The 15,155-nt window shown below is 41.9% G+C and overlaps 1 long non-coding RNA gene across 1 annotated transcript in view; it reads right to left on the bottom strand.

Annotated features, from left to right (window-relative positions):
* Nucleotides 1-14,523, bottom strand: part of LOC110151912 (uncharacterized) — a 141,780-nt gene extending 127,257 nt beyond the window's left edge. Inside the window, exons 1-2 of the long non-coding RNA XR_011483733.1 lie at nt 14,320-14,523; nt 9,049-9,126 (exon numbers count right to left, since the gene is read on the bottom strand). This is a non-coding gene — a long non-coding RNA (uncharacterized lncRNA). The remainder of the gene's footprint in view (nt 1-9,048; nt 9,127-14,319) is intronic.
* Nucleotides 14,524-15,155: the final 632 nt, after the last annotated feature.

Below are 15,155 nucleotides of genomic sequence, written 5' to 3'. Positions count from 1 at the left end.
GGTTGTCTGGCTTTGTTATCCAAAAATACTCCTGCCATCTTAGAAAGAAAATGGTTAGTGTGAAATAACAAGGTCTATTTATTACTTTAGGGGAAAAAAGGAAGAAGTACATAGTGGAGGAAAGATTGAATTAAAATGCAAATTTTATAATTAAAGCGAATTAATAAAAATGATACTATCTTCCATCCTAGAATAGAGCTTATCTCAAATGACTCTGATAGTAGGAAGGTAGGCTTTAGAATTTGAATCTTGTAATAGGTATTGGTCAGCAAACAGGGATCCCAAATCGTTTGAGGTACACGGACCATTTAGGGATATTGGGTAATTACGAATTTTTTGGTAACTGAGTTATGGACAAAAAAACTTCCATAATATTTTGTATTTTCACTTTTGTATTTTATTTTTAAGTGGCAGTGGGGATCAAAGATAATTATGCATGTAGTTTGTATTTAAATAAGGCATGTGAGTGGAAATATCATTTAATTTTCCTCTCAGAAATCAGTTTCAATAGCAGTGTTGAAATGTGCCATTAAGAGTACCTCATGCTATGATAATTAAATATTATGTTTTCCAAAGATGCTAAATGATATCTCCTGAGGGTCTCAAAATTTGCAAGTGTCTCTATTTTATTTAATGGAACTTTGAAATGAATAAGAGTAACTATTTTATAAATTGAGGATTTAAAATGAAAATTGGACATACTCATGCTCTCAAGATATTTTATTCTATGATAAGACCAAAGATAAATCCTTAACTGTCTGGATACAGTACATAAAGACTAGAAATCTTTCTCTTTTCCAATAGACTATGTTAGATATGCTACTTTTTAGTTTTATTTTGGCCATTATATTTTTCAAAAAAATTAAAGTAGCCTCTTTGGTGGTGAAGTGAAGTGAAGTGAAGTTGCTCAGTCATGTCCGACTCTTTGCAACCCCATGGACTATAGCCTACCAGGCTCCTCCGTCAATGCAATTCTCCAGGCAAGAATACTAGAGTGGGTTGCCATTTCCTTCTCCAGGAGATCTTCCCAAACCAGGGATCGAACCTGGGTATCCCGCATTGCAGGCAGATGCTTTACCATTGTAGGTGATGTCAATTTAGGTGGAAAACATTTTTATGTTGACTTTGATGTTAAAGTCAAAGAGTTGGACACGACTGAGGAACTGAACTGAACTGATGTTTAATTATAAAGTATATTCATTGTAGAAAAATCAGGAAATACTGAAGTACCTAAATAGCAAAACAAAAAAAAAAAAAAAAAATTAAAAGCCTGATAATAATCTCCCTACCTGAAGCCAGCATTTAACATAGTATTTTTCTTACCAGTCTTGCCTTTAATGTGTGTGTGTGTGTGTGTATTTCTGTGTTTGTGCACTCAGAGGCACTTAACTCCATTGAGATCATGTATGAGGAATTCTATTTCCAACATTTTTCATTTAACACTAGAATATTTTGGGTGGTGGTGGTAGCAAGGAATGTACCAGGTCCTGTTTCAAAAATGTTTTTCTCAGAATTATGGACTCTGCACCCAAATTTCAGACCACTGTTCTTCTTGGAATAAAGGCAACAATTCTTATGCATGATATGTATCCAGCAAAATGCTTTTGGGAGCAAGTGTTAAAAACTTGGCTCAGACTGGCTTGAACAAAAAGAATCTTTGTTATCTTGCATTATAAGAAGTCTAGAGGCAATTTGGGCTTCAGGCTTGCTTGGTTTAGTGATACAACAATATGGTCAAGGACCAAGGTTCTTCCCATCTCTCCTCTTCACTATCCACCCACCTGGCTTTATCCCATGGTCAACAACAGCAACTAAACACAATTATCAAAGTTTAAATATGCAGATATGCAGATGACACCACCCTTATAGCAGAAAGTGAAGAAGAACTAAAGATCCTCTTGATGAAAGTGAAAGAGGAGAGTGAAAAAGTTGGCTTAAACCTCAACATTCAGAAAACTAAGATCATGGCATCCGGTCCCATCACTTCATGGCAGATAGATGGGGAAACAGTGGAAACAGTGGCTGACTTTATTTTTGGGGGCTCCAAAATCACTGCAGATGGTGACTGAAGCCATGAAATTAAAAGATACTTACTCCTTAGAAGGGAAGTTATGACCAACCTAGGTAGTAGACATTACTTTGTCAACAAAGGCCCATCTAGTCAAGGCTACGGTTTTTCCAGTGGTCATGTATGGATGTGAGAGTTGGACTATAAAGAAAGCTGAGTGCTGAAGAATTGATGCTTTTGAACTGCGGCGTTGGAGAAGACTCTTGAGAGTCCCTTGGACTGCAAGGAGATCCAACCAGTCCATCCTAAAGGAGATCAGTCCTGGGTGTTCACTTGAAGGACTGATGTTGAAGCTGAAACTCCAATACTTTGGTCACCTCACACGAAGAGCTGACTCATTTAAAAAGACCCTGATGCTGGGAAAGATTGAGGGCAGGAGAAGAAGGGGCTGACAGAGGATGAGATGGTTGGATGGCATCACCAACTCAATGGACATGGGTTTGGGTAGACTCTGGGAGTTGGCGATGGACAGGGAGGTCTGGCGTGCTGCAGTTCATGGGGTCACAAAGAGTCGGACACGACTGAGTGACTTAACTGAACTGACAACAGCAATGGGTCAACAGGCTTCCTGCTTTATTCCTAGAAGGAGAGCAAAAGACCTCTTCCCTGTCATGGAATTAAACTCCTCTCATCATTTCAGGGTCCAGTTGATCCAGTTTAGGTTACCTGGCACAATTAGCAGTTGTCTCTTGCAGGGATTAAACCAAGGATTGGGAAGGATTGACTTAGATTTCTTGGAACCCATCCTTAGAGGTGAGAGTGCACCATTTAAGCTAACATGGAGAAGGTAGAATACCTAAAGAAATTTAAATTCTACTGGGAAAGATGCTGGATAGGCATCTGACATTATCCAGCAAAAATGGTGAATAATGCCTGGTGGTCCAGTGGTTAAGACTCCATGCTCCCAATGCTGGGGACCTGGGTTTTATTCCTGGCCAGGGAGCTAGATTTTCCCACATGCCATAACTAAGACCTGGAACTGAGGGAAAAAAAAAAAAAGCCCCTTACAATGTCTGCTATCCTAGTCATATTCTAGTCTTACCTTCCACCATGTTCTCCCACCTCTTTCTTGATTGCAGTTTCAAACAAGGTGGTTATATTCTCTACCTCAGGGCCTTTGCACATGCTATTTCCTATTCCTGGGCTGCTCTTCTCTCCTCTTTTTTTTCTTAGCTAACTCCTACTCATCCTTCTTGCATCATCTCAGCACTCACCCTGATGAGGTCAAATCCTTTATTCTTCTCCTTGCTAGCACTGTTAGTGTTTAGCCTTTAGTGAATAGTGTTTTTTTCCCCTTTCTTGGCTACCATTTTTTTTCTCACTAACTCTAGTAAGAAAATTACTAATTTCCTTACTAATCTCTGATTAACTCACCATTTTATTTCTTGGACCTAACACAGAGTCTGAAACGTGTAAAGTGCTCAATAAATAATTTCTAAATAAAAACTGAGCAACTGAAGCTAATTTTAAAGAGATTAGATGCCTGTGTATCAAGATGAAATTTAATGTTCAAAACATAAAGTCAGTTCTTATTCATCTCTGTTTTAAGTATTTTCTTATAGAGTAATAGGATGGTGCTTTAGAGCTGACACCTACAGGAGGTGTTTAGAATGTGGAGGCCAGGGCCTGGAGAGGATGTACCAACTGCTGGCAATACCAGGTAGTTAAATGAAAACTTCCCACATTATTGTGGCAGATCTCATGGGATTGTTTAGGAGGAAATTTCGTCTCATATCCCCTTTTCCCTTGGTTAATGTCACCTGAGGAATCTCCTTTTTTCTATGAGAAAAGAGATCACCATGGATATAAATCACAATGAGAATTAATACAGTCATGATACATAGTTTCCTGTGGGTAGTATTTTCCTGCTTCATCTAATGAAAAAATATAGGTGTTAAAAAATTAAAGAGTTTTTTCAAATGTTTAATATACATGAAGAATATTATTTACTAGAATGCTAGTAATTCACTAGGTTTCAGAGAATTAATATCAAACATCAATAAAAACACTAACACAAATGGTCATGGAGGTAATATATAGAAGAAATCCACTTCATACAGAAAAACCATCTGGTTAATATTTTTCCCATGTATTTTATTTTTTTTTTCCCATGTATTTTAAACACTCTTTGTTTACATTGTCTTAGTGTCTGCCTACTCTCTTATGTCTGAAAATACCATTTCTAATCTTAGATTAAGACATTTCATCCCCTCTCCCTCTTGTTTTTTAAGTAAAGCTCAGATGACCATCTCAGCATAAATCCACATGCCAGATTTTGTCCTCCAGACTGATTATCAGAAATAGCATTAGTGGGATCTCCAGTTTCCACGTCCATCTTTGAAAGGCTTCTGTGAGTTCAATGTTCTAAAAGTGAGTTGGCTCACCGCAGTTTGAAATTGGAGAAGACTAAGCTGGGGAGATGAGGTGTCTAGCTCATGGTGTTTCACTGATTCACTGGTGACATTCAATAAAGGAGGACTCAGCAATTGTCCCTGGGGTGGGGTCACTGGGATCTGCCCAGATGTGCTGACTGTCAGAGAGATGGCTGCATCCGAAAAGACACAAGGAAATTTCCTGCCTGGACCCGGTGTGTGAGAACTTTGAGGGAAACTCAGGTGAAGTCCGTGTCAGCATCTCACCTTTAAATACTGGACTTGGAATGTGATCAATCAGCAAGCCACAAGGGAGGAAGTATAAATAAAACATGTCCCTTGCAAAGAGGGCAAAGCTGCAATTTGCCAAGTGCACTGTAATTGCTTCTGGTTAATTATCTCAGTGGTGTGATGGGAGCATCAAAAGCACACATTTACATTCATACTGCGGATAAAAATAATGCCATTCCTTGGATGATCCTGATTTTGTTGTTGAGATGTGGACAATGCATTCCCATGTCCCCTGGATGGTAAGTGGTAGATGGTGACCTCATATAGCTCTGCTGTTCGGGTTGTCAATTTTTATCATCATTGTAATTGCTTACAATAATTATGCTACTCTAATTATTATATATTTAATTTAATATGATAATTATATTGCTGTAATTAATAAAAAGTACTGATAATTACAATAATACTGAATGCAGTCACTGGACTAAGTACTTTGGCACATGCATAAGCTCACTGAATGCTCAAAACAACCCTAAGAGGAAAGATTCTTTTTCTAATTTTCAGATTTGGCACCTGAAACTCAGAGAGGTTTAGTGACTTTGTTTGAAATCACAGAGCAGACACTGAATCCCAGTTGTCAGGCTGGGATCCAGGGGACTTCGTCTGAAGGCCAGTAGCAGCCACCTTGGCGCCCCACCTAGACCTCCAGGGGCCCTTCTTGCCATTCAGGGAACCCACCCACCCAACTGCTGGAGGTGGTCTTTTTAACAGTTCACTCCTGATGCCTAGCTGGGAACACTGCTCTTCAGAGACTAGAGCCGATTTGCCTGGAAGAACCTGAGAATAATGGCCCCCACACTGGATGAGCCCATAACTAATAACTAGCTGGTGCAGAAGTATAAAACAATAACACCCTTGTCTAAGGGGGCTCAAGTTCTGTAAGGCAGTGTGTGGTCTAGATCTCTCCGCAGGATCAAGCTATGGTTAGATGTCACTGGAAACTACAGACTTGTTTAAAACTTCTCCTTCCTTATCCTATTTCCTTCCTTCCTCCCCATGCAGGTTCAGATCACTCTTTCAAATAAATGCGTTTTATACAAATCCCTTCTCAGGCTCTGCTTCTCGGAAGCCTGACCAAAGACATTCACTATACAAAGTGGGCCCCTGCTAAGTCTGCTGACTTACTGAAGGCATCCTTGCCACAGAAGCAGTATTACCTTGTCTGTATGACCTTGGGCAAGTCCCTTACCTCTCGGGGCCTCATGTCCCTTCTCTGAAAGAAGAGAATAGATTGGATGGTCCCCAAAGCCTCTTCTAGTCCTGAGCCACTGACATTTCCACTTTCTAAAAATCCATTTGTTTGTAGATAGCTTTACGGTTGTGCCCGAAGAGGGACGCTGGTTTGGCAGCTTGCACTGAATAGGAAGGCTCCCAGAGACTGTGAACATTTTTCCCCCTGCTGAGAGGACTCCAGAAGAGACTGGAGCCCCCTAGGTACTTCTGTGGGTGACCCTGAGTATCCAGTTAAATCTGGAATGTCTCTGGGAAGAAATAGTACTCCTGAGGTTGGCAAGAAGGGCAGCATCCCCCAGGGAGGCAAGTTGGGATTTTTGAGAGAGAAGTGGTCTGGATGTGGCAAGGAGGAGCAAAAAGGACACTGACCCCACTTTTGGGGCATCAATCAATTTTCAGCCAAGAGACCTATAGGAAATCTGTGCTCCCAGGAACAGCCAGCTTTCAGAAGCAGGTGGTGCTCAGAGATTCCTTAAGATACCAGACCAGGCAGCGCAGTCGCCAGGGAAAGAGAAAGGCACCAGCGAGTCATACCACAGGACTTCTACCAGGAAACCATTTGTCAGGCTCTTGTGAAAAATGGAAGGCAAGTGTTTGGCATCAATTCTGGCCTCCGTCGTGAGTGCCTCCTGTTCTGCAAAGGCTGAAGAGGGGAAGATGGAATTTCCCAGACTCCTTTGCATCTAGATTTCCAGAGGTGCTCCAACTTCAGCTAAGCGTATATGCTCAGGAGGGAATCAGGAGATAGAAAATGAGGCAGAGGCCATGTTTCTACAGCTTCTGCTGACACTAACAGTGACAGGGCTGTAGCGGGTGGAGGGCTGGGGGGTGGTAAGTAGTGGACGGGGCACCCATTTTTGGCACTGCAGATTGTAGCAGGCAGTGAGGGTGTGGAGTTGGAGGCACCAATGGAGACTTCCTGACTTAGGTGCCTCTCTGACCATGGTAGTAATTGCATGGGTATGCGGCCAACAGTTGTAACAGAAGTTCCTGGATCAGTCAAAGCTTTCTTGTCATAGAAAAGGCAGGAGACTTTTGAAAGGTCCAATTCTGCCAGTTTAGAAAACTTAAGCTAGAGTCATTTTCTTCAAGTCTCTAATGATTCTGTAGGCCACATAATACTTTGAACTAAATGCCTTCTGCCTATGGTTGCTACAATGTATTTTATGCTCTATAACCAGACCCTGATGGGTTTATGGGCCCAAGTTGCATAGTAGAAGTAAAGTTGCCCTAAAAACATAAAGTACATAGTGCCCTCAATAAAAAACCACTGAGTCACTAGGGAATAAGCATGTACACAGAGCAACTCTCTTTTGAAAGATTTTTCTAATGTGGATATTTTTAAAGTCTTTTACTGAATTTGTTACAATACTGCTTTTGTTTTATGTTTTGGTTTCTTGGCCCTGCAGCATGTGGGATTCTTACGCCTCCAGCAGGGATTGAACCTGCACCCGCTGCATTGGAAGGCAAAGTCTTAACCAGGGAGCTCCAGGAACGTCCCCAGAGCAGATATTAAGAACCCATCCTGTGCTGGCCATCACCTTACGTCCTCATAAAGTCCTGCCAAGCAGACGTGATCACCCCATTGAGTAAATGAGAGAATTAAGCACAGAGAAACTGCTTCTTTTCTATGGCTACACTGCTGGGAGGTGGGAGGTGGCAGAACCAGATTAAACTGTCAGCCTACCACGGGGTTCTCCAGGCCGGAATACTGGAGTATTTCCTCCTACAGGGGACCATGTTTTGTCAAAACTCTTCACTATGCTCCATCCCTCTTGGATAGCCCTGCATGACATGGCTCATAAATTCATTGAGTCATGAAAGCCTCTTCACCAAAACAACATGTGATCCTAGAAGGGGTCAGCTTACCACACGGCCTCATTGGGTAGGATGGCTCTATTTCAGATACAAGGACCTGGCAAAGTTCTTAAATTCAGAAAAGTGATTTTTGTGCTAAGAAATATCTCTGGGGACATTTTCCCTCTTAAACACTTTAGTAAGGCTGGAGTAACTTTATTTTATGCAAGGCTGTTTTGACCATCATATCAGCACTGACACACCAAGATTCGTAAATAGTAAGGATTTGACGATGAGACAAGAAGGGCTGTTGAAATCCCGTGCTCCCAGTGATAGGGGTGAAAACGGAGGGTCATTGTAGCAAAGGGAAGATGGCCTGGGAGCTTCCATGAAAGGTGCTGAGCACGGCTATACAGAGGGGCAATGTGATGGATGCTCAAGTCAGGATTTAAGTTTCAACCAGAAGAACAAAGGAGTCACAGGCTGAAAAAAGAAGTGAGAGATGGAAGATGCCATCCTTCTAGAAGATGCTCTGCACATGAGGCCACCATCCTAGCTCAGAAATGAGGAGGATCCATCAGTACTGGGGAAAGGGCAGGAGAGAAGCCAATGGGGGGAAAAGGTAGGAAAAGAAAAAAATCAAGAAGAAAAACATGCATGTGACCAAGCTTTGATTGGCTCCTCTCAGTTGTGTGTGTGTGTGTGTGTGTGTGTGTGAGAGAGAGAGAGAGAGAGAGCGAGCAACGTGATTCGACCCATCTGGCTTGGCAGCACAGCTACTGCTCTCTAGCCATCCTTGGATCCAACTGTAGTTAGCCTAATCTGAACGCCACCTCCAAGGCCCCACGCCTTCCTTGAGGGTGGCACTTCCATGTCATTCAGCTCTTGCTTTTCCATTTCTCAAAAGCTGTTAACAGCACAAGGGCTCGGACCCAGGCTAGGTGAGGCTAGACCAGCCATGCAACCTTGGGCAAGTTACCCAGTCTCTCTGAACCTCGAAGTTCTCACCAGTACAATGAAAATGATAATCATGCTTGTGATACAGCTTAAATGAGATAATTCATGCAAAAGGTTCAACCAAGGGCTTGGCATTCAGGAAGTTCTCAACTAATGGAAACTTCTGTTCTCTTTATCTAGCCTCCTGTCCTTTCTCTTTACACTTGTTACAGGTACTGTGCTGTACCCTGCAAGCCTGCAAGCCCTGTGCTTGCCCAGCTTTAAGACCAAAGAAAGAGCCCAGAGTCAGTGACAGAGATGTCAGTGGTTTAATGGATAGGGAGATCTTACATGTCTGAAGCAAGGTCCTGGAGCAACCCCCAACCACTCCGGCAGATGCTGGGCAGGACATGGTGGCAGTCTTCGCTCCTGCAGAGAGAAGGAGGATTACAGTTACAGTGGGAATTGGTGTCAGGTTGGCTCATCAGTTACCAGGGAAACAAGGAAATAAGCTATCTCAGTGAAGATGCTCTGATATTATGCTAGAACAATAATGAGCTGGGACAGGGTCAAGTATGTTGGAAGTCATGTGAGTAAAGGGTAGGTGAAGAAGGCTCTGGTGGAGCCAGGGATATACAGAGAGCAAGGGAGCAGCCATCCTGGGTGGCCTGACCATGCACCCCAACCCCTACATATACTGCACGACCCTTACAAGACCTGGAGCTGACTGTGGCTCAGATCATGAACTCCTTATTGCCAAATTCAGACTTAAACTGAAGAGAGTAGGGATAACCACTAGACCATTCACGTATGACCTAAATCAAATCCCTTATGAATATACAGTGGAAGTGAGAAATAGATTTAAGGGACTAGATCTGATAGACAGAGAGCCTAATGAACTATGGACGGAGGTTCGTGACATTGTACAGGAGACAGGGATCAAGACCATCCCCATGGAAAAGAAATGCAAAAAGGCAAAATGGTTGTCTGAGAAGGCCTTACAAATAGCTGTGAAATGAAGAGAAGCAAAAAGCAAAGGAGAAAAGGAAAGATATTCCCATTTGAATGCAGAGTTCCAAAGAATAGCCAGGAGAGATAAGAAAGCCTTCCTTAGCGATCGATGCAAAGAAATAGAGGAAAACAACAGAATGGGAAAGACTAGAGATCTCTTCAAGAAAATTAGAGATACCAAGGGAACATTTCATGCAAAGATAGGCTCAATAAAGGACAAAAATGGTTCGGACCTAACAGAAGCAGAAGATATTAAGAAGAGGTGGCAAGAATACACAGAAGAACTGTACAAAAAAAGATCTTCATGACCCAGATAATCACAATGGTGTGATCACTCAACTAGAGCCAGACATCCTGGAATGTGAAATCAAGTGGGCCTTAGAAAGCATCACTACCAACAAAGCTAGTGGAGGTGACAGAATTCCAGTTGAGCTATTTCAAATCCTGAAAGATGATGCTGTGAAAGTGCTGCACTCAATATGCCAGCAAATTTGGAAAACTCAGCAGTGGCCACAGGACTGGAAAAGGTCAGTTTTCATTCCAGTCCCTAAGAAAGGCAATCCCAAAGAATGCTCAAACTACCACACAATTGCACTCATCTCACACGCTAGTAAAGTAATGCTGAAAATTCTCCAAGCCAGGCTTCAGCAATACGTGAACCGAGAACTTCCAGATGTTCAAGCTGGTTTTAGAAAAGGCAGAGGAACCAGACATCAAATTACCAACATCCGCTGGATCATCAAAAAAGCAAGAGAATTCCAGAAAAACATCTATTTCTGCTTTATTGACTACGCCAAAGCCTTTTACTGTGTGGATCACAAAAAACTGTGGAAAATTCTGAAGGTTTTCCATTAGGATTCTTTAATTTCTTACTCAGTTCAGCAGTATGATCTGAAATTTATCAGAGACCCGTACTTGCCAAAAGTCCTTCCTATGAATCTTCTTGAAGATGAAGAACTTTTGCAAGAGTATCAGAATACAAACATAACTGCCTATAAATGACAAAAAGACTTAAACTGACTAGTTAAACATCTTATTACAATGTAACCAATAAAGAAATTTGGTAACAATAACTAGAATTATGACTGATTATAATCTTAATCCTTAAAAACTTTAATCTCTGGTAAAAACCAAGAAGCAAGTAATTGTGCACTGCTTGTCATACCAGCATTTTCAATTGGAAAACTTATGTTTTAGTCTTCCTCTCCTAAGAAGGCAAAGGTAGGTAAACTTACATGTGCCCAGAAATTAATGTTCCAATATTATCCTATTTGAAATGACCCAAATAGTCAATGAATTCTCATTTAATACAGTTTAGCTTCAAGTTACCCCAGAGACTAATTTTTTTAGATAGACATTCTCAAAATATAATAATTTCTATCAGTTCAGTTCAGTTCATCACTCAGTCATGTCTGACTCTGCGACTGCATGGACTGCAGCATGCCAGGCCTTCCTATCCATCACCAACTACTGGAGTTTACTCAAATTCATGTCCACTGAGTCGGTGATGCCATCCAACCATCTCATCCTCTGTTGTCCCCTTCTCCTCCTGCCTTCTATCTTTCCCAGCATCAGGGTCTTTTCAAATGAGTCAGTTCTTTGCATCAGGTGGCTAAAGTACTGGAGTTTCAGCTTCAGCATCAGTCCTTCCAATGAATATTCAGGACTGATTTCCTTTAGGATGGACCGGTTGGATCTCCTTGCAGTCCAAGGGACTTTAAAGAGTCTTCTCCAACACCACAGTTCAAAATCATCAGTTCTTTGGTGCTCAGCTTTGCTTTCTGTATAGTCCAACTCTCACATCCATACATGACAACTGGAAAAACCATAGCTTTGATTAGATGGACATTTGTTGGCAAAATAATGTCTCTGCTTTTTAATATGCTGTCTAGTTTGGTCATAGCTTTTCTTCCAAGGAGTAAGCGTCTTTTACTTTCATGGCTGCAGTAGAGCTTATTTAAGAGCTCTAATCTCATTTAACATTTGCTTAAAGTTCCATCCTATCAAGTTATTTTCCTTGCTGACAAGTTTGCAACAGCTGTAATGAGGTCTTATTTGATCTCTAGTAAACCAACGTACAACAACAATATTATACTTAACCCTGATAACTCTAAAAACATGTCTACATTAATCAAACCAGCAAGCTTAAGCTAGCTTCAATACCAGATATCGATTCAATACTGAATATTTTCCTGATCACCTGAAATTCATTCTGGCCAGTTTCTTTATATTTCTGAGAATTCACCTAAGCACATAATTTCTTTTATACTAGTTAAACAGCACTCATTCACAAAGCAATCTTGGCAATACCATTTGGAGGCTGAGACACCTCATATTTATAATAAATACATTCAGTTCAGTTCAGTCGCTCGGTCTTGTCCGACTCTTTGCAACCCCATGGACTGCAGCACGCCAGGCCTCCTTGTCCATCACCAACTCCTGGAGTTTACTCAAACTCATGTCCATTGAGTCAGTGATGCCATCCAACCATCTCATCCTCTGTTGTCCCCTTCTCCTCCTGCCTTCAATCTTTCCCAGCATCAGGGTCTTTTCAAATGAGTCAGTTCTTTGCATCAGGTAGCCAAATTATTGGAGTTTCAGTTTCAGCATCAGTTCTTTCAATGAATATTCAGGACTGATTTCCTTTAGGATTGACTGATTGGATCTCCTTGCTGTCCAAGGGATTCTCAAGAGTCTTCTCCAACACCACAGCTCAAAAGCATCAATTCTTTGGTGCTCAGCTTTCTTTATAGTCCAACTCTCATATCCATATATGGCTACAGGAAACACCATTGCTTTGACTAGACAGACCTTTGTCCGAAAAGTAATGTCTCTGCTTTTCAATAAGTTGTCTACGTTGGTTATAGCTTTTCTTCTAAGGAGCAAGCATCTTTTAATTTCATGGCTGCAATCACCATCTGCAGTGATTTTGGAGCCCCAAAAGATAAAGTCTGTAACTGTTTCCACTGTTTCCCCACCTATTTATCACGAAGTGTTGGGACCGGATGCCATGATCTTAGTTTTCTGAATGTTGAGCTCTAAGCCAGCTTTTTCACTCTCCTCTTTCACTTTCATCAAGAGGCTCTTTAGATCTTCTTTGATTTCTGCCATAAGGGTGGTGTCATCTGCATATCTGAGGTTATTGATATTTCTTTCAGCAATCTTGATTCCAGCTTGTGCTTCATCCAGTCCAGCATTTCTCATGATGTACTCTGCATGTAAGTTAAATAAGCAGGGTGACAGTATGCAGCCTTGATGTTCTCTTTTCCAGATTTGGAACCAGTCTGTTGTTCCATGTCCAGTTCTAACTGTTGTTCCTTGACCTGCATACAGATTTCTCAGGAGGCAGGTTAGGTGGTCTGCTATCCCCATCTTTTGAAGAATTTTTCACAGTTTGTGGTGATCCACACAGTCAAAGGCTTTGGCATAGTCAGTAAAGCAGAAGTAGATGTTTTTCTGAAACTCTCTAACTTTTTCAGTGATCCAATGGATGTTGGTAATTTGATCTCTGGTTCCTCTGCCTTTTCTAAATCTTGCTTGAACATCTGGAAGCTCATGGTTTACGTACTGTTGAAGCCTGGCTTGGAGAATTTTCAGCATTACTTTGCTAGAATGTGAGATGAGTGTAATTGTGTGGTAGTTTGAGCATTCTTTGGCATTGCCTTTCTTTGGGATTGGAATGAAAACTGACCTTTTCCAGTCCTGTGGCCACTGCTGAGTTTTCCAAATTTGCTGGCATATTGAGTGCAGCACTTTCACAGCATCATCTTTCAGGATTTGAAACAGCTCAACTGGAATTCTATCACCTCCACTAGCTTTGTTGGTAGTGATGCTTTCTAAGGCCCACTTGACTTCACATTCCATGATGTCTGGCTCTAGGTAAGTGATCACACCATTGTGATTATCTGGGTCATGGGATTAGAAACACAAACTACTATATAAAATAAACAAACAAAAAGATTCTACTATATATAACACAGAGAACTATATTCAATATCTTATAATAACCTAATGTAAAAGAATATTAAAAAATACATTTTATACACATATATGTAATATGTTTATAACTGAATTACTGCTATATGCCTGAAAACATTTACAAATCAATTATATATTAATTTTTAAAAAGTAAAATTCTGAAAATACTCTCAAATTTAAGAAAAAGGGGAAAATACAAGATTAATAAATGTTAATATAACATAATTAATAAAATTGTTACATTTTTATTTTTTACTTTTAAAAGAAAACAAACAAAAAGCAGTGGCCAGTCCACAGATGTGGCTGCTGCCTTACGATTCAACTTTTTTTTTCTCACTGTAATTGTGGCCAATAGCACCACAGAAGCCTTAGTTCGCTGTACTCTCGCGGCGGCCGCCATTCACCAAGGACAGCCACCACAGAGTCTCACATACTAGTGGACAATCACCGCCGGATCACCCCCGCGACTTCTGCGCCCCAAATGGGCCCCGCAACTCTGGCCCCAGCCACTGACTCAGGATTGCATCCCTAACTTTCAGGCCCCCAAGCTTCCCCGTCCTGACTTCCCAACGTCTTGGCACTCTGGGGAGTCTCCTCACACTCCCAGCTGCTTCACCAATCGTTTGGACGCACCTTGCAGGCCGACACGCCCTGTAGCTGTCAGCTTGAAGACCGAACAAACAGCCCGGTGTCGGTGACAGAGACATCAAAGGTTCATGGATAGAGGGAGCTTACTTGTGTGAAGCAAGGTCCTGGAGTGACAACCCACTGTGTGTGGTGAACGGGGGCCTCTGGACACGGCAGCATGGACACAGCGGCCATCTTCACACCCTGCAAGCCAAGGTTACGGGTTATAGGCGGAAGTGACCTGGCGTCTGATTGGTTCATTGGTTGCTAGGAAACCAGCAGAGGAACACGCCCCTCAAGGGCCCCTGTGGTAAGTTATCCTGGTGCTGGTGTTTTGATTTAAAGGTTAGAGCAATCACCAGGGCTTCCCTGGTGGTCCAGTGGTAAAGAATCCCCCTGCCTATGCAGGAGACATGGGTGCGATCCCTGGTCTAAGAAAGTCCCATATGCTGAAGGCAACCAAGCTGGCGAACCACAGCTACTGGACCCCACCCTCTAGAGCCTGTGCTCCACAAAAAGAGAAGCCGCCTCAATGAGAAGCCCACGCACTGCAACGAAGAGTAGCCCGGTTCAGGCAACTAGAGAAAGCCGGTGTACGGCAATAAAAACAGCCCAGTGCAGCCAAACATAAATAAATAAATAAAGCTTTAAAAGAATAATCACCAGCCCACCTGTTAGTGGGGGTCAGGGCAAGTATGTAGCAAAGTCAATCAGGTGAGGAGGGTGTAGGTGAAGCAGGCAGGGGGTGTACAGTAAGCAAGAATATACCCACCTTGGTTGGCCTGACCTTACAGCTGGTGAGATAGAAAATAGTAAGACTTAAAGAATCTGGACTCCTACTT

The sequence above is a fragment of the Odocoileus virginianus genome, chromosome 26 (genome assembly GCF_023699985.2).
Source record: "Odocoileus virginianus isolate 20LAN1187 ecotype Illinois chromosome 26, Ovbor_1.2, whole genome shotgun sequence".
In the NCBI taxonomy this organism is placed as follows: domain Eukaryota; kingdom Metazoa; phylum Chordata; class Mammalia; order Artiodactyla; family Cervidae; genus Odocoileus; species Odocoileus virginianus.
Note: the sequence above shows the minus strand (reverse complement) of the source record. Positions and strands in the feature narration are given on the sequence as shown.